Below are 1720 nucleotides of genomic sequence, written 5' to 3' on the forward strand. Positions count from 1 at the left end.
CAGGTGACTCCAGGTGTGTCCCAGGTGTGTCCCAGGTGACTCCAGGTGTGTCCCAGGTGTGTCCCAGGTGACTCCAGGTGTGTCCCAGGTGACCCCAGGTGTGCCCAGGGGTGTCCCAGGTGACCCCAGGTACCCCCAGATGTGTCCCAGGTGCCCCCAGGTGTGTCCCAGGTGTGCCCCAGGTGTGCTCAAGTAACCCCAGGTGTGTCCCAGGTGCCCCTAGGTGTGCCAGGTGTGTCCCAGGTGTGTCCCAGGTGCCCCCAGGTGTGTCCCAGGTGTGCCCCAGCTGTGCCCAAGTAACCCCAGGTGTGTCCCAGGTGCCCCCAGGTGACCCCAGGTGTGTCTTAGGTGCCCCCAGATGCCCCCAGGTGTGCCCAGGTGTGTCCCAGATGCCCCCAGGTGCCCCCAGGGGTGTCCCAGGTGTGCCCTAAGTGACACCAGGTGTGTCCCAGGTGATCCCAGGTGTGTCTTATGTGTGTCCCAGGTGCCCCCAGGTGACCCCAGGTGTGCCCAGGTGCGTCTGTAGGGACACCCAGCTGTCTCCCAGATGCCTTCAGGTACCCCCAGGTGTGCCCAGATGCCCCCAGGTGTGCCCAGATGTCTATAGGAATACCTAGGTGCCCCCAGTGTGCCCGGGCGTGTCCCAGGTGCCCCCAGGTGTGCCAAGGTGTCCCCAGGTGCCCCCAGGTGTGCCCGGGTGTGCCCAGGTGTCTGTAGGGATACCCAGGTGCCTCCAGGTGTCCCCAGGCCCCAGGTGTGTCCCAGATGCCCCCAGGTGCTCCCAGGTGTGCCCAGTTGTGCCCAGGTGTGTCCCAGGTGTCCCCAGGTGTGCCCAGGTGCCCCCAGGTGTGCTCCCAGGTGTGCCCAGGTGTGTCCAAGGTGCCCCAGGTGCCCCCAGGTGTGTCCCAGGTGCCCCCAGGTGTGTCCCAGGTGTGTCCCAGGTGTGCCCAAGTAACCCCAGGTGTCCCCAGGTGCCCCCAGGTGCCCTCGGGTGTGCCCAGGTGTGTCCCAGCTGCCCCCAGCTGCCCCCAGGTGACCCCAGATGCCCCCAGGTGTCCCCAGCTGCCGCCAGGTACCCCCAGATGCCCCCAGGTGCCCCCAGCTGCCCCCAGCTGCCCCCAGGTGTGTCCCAGGTGCCCCCAGGTGCCCCCAGGTATCCCCAGGTGCTCCCAGGTGTGCCCAGGTGTGTCCCGGGTGCCCCCAGGTGCCCCCAGGTACTCCCAGATGCCCCCAGGTGCTCCCAGGTGCCCTCAGGTGCCCCCAGGTGTGTCCCAGCTGCCCCCAGGTGCCCCCAGCTGCCGCCAGGTACCCCCAGATGCCCTCAGGTGCCCCCAGGTGCCCCCAGCTGCCCCCAGGTGTGTCCCAGATGCCCCCAGCTGCCCGCAGCTGCCCCAAGGTGCCCCCAGCTGCCGACAGGTACCCCCAGATGTCCCCAGGTGCCCCCAGGTGCCCCCAGCTGCCCCCAGCTGCCCCCAGGTACCCCCAGATGCCCTCAGATGCCCCCAGGTACCCCCAGATGCCCCCAGATGCCCCCAGGTGCCCCCAGGTGCCCCAAGGTGCCCCCAGGTGTGTCCCAGATGCCCCCAGCTGCCCCCAGCTGCCCCAAGGTGCCCCCAGCTGCCGCCAGGTACCCCCAGATGCCCCCAGGTGCCCCCAGCTGCCCCCAGGTGTGCCCAGGTGCTCCCAGGTGCCCCCAGTTGCCCCCAGCTGCCCCCAGGCG

Source organism: Lepidothrix coronata, unplaced genomic scaffold (genome assembly GCF_001604755.1).
Source record: "Lepidothrix coronata isolate B3197 unplaced genomic scaffold, Lepidothrix_coronata-1.0 Scaffold666, whole genome shotgun sequence".
Lineage (NCBI taxonomy): Eukaryota > Metazoa > Chordata > Aves > Passeriformes > Pipridae > Lepidothrix > Lepidothrix coronata.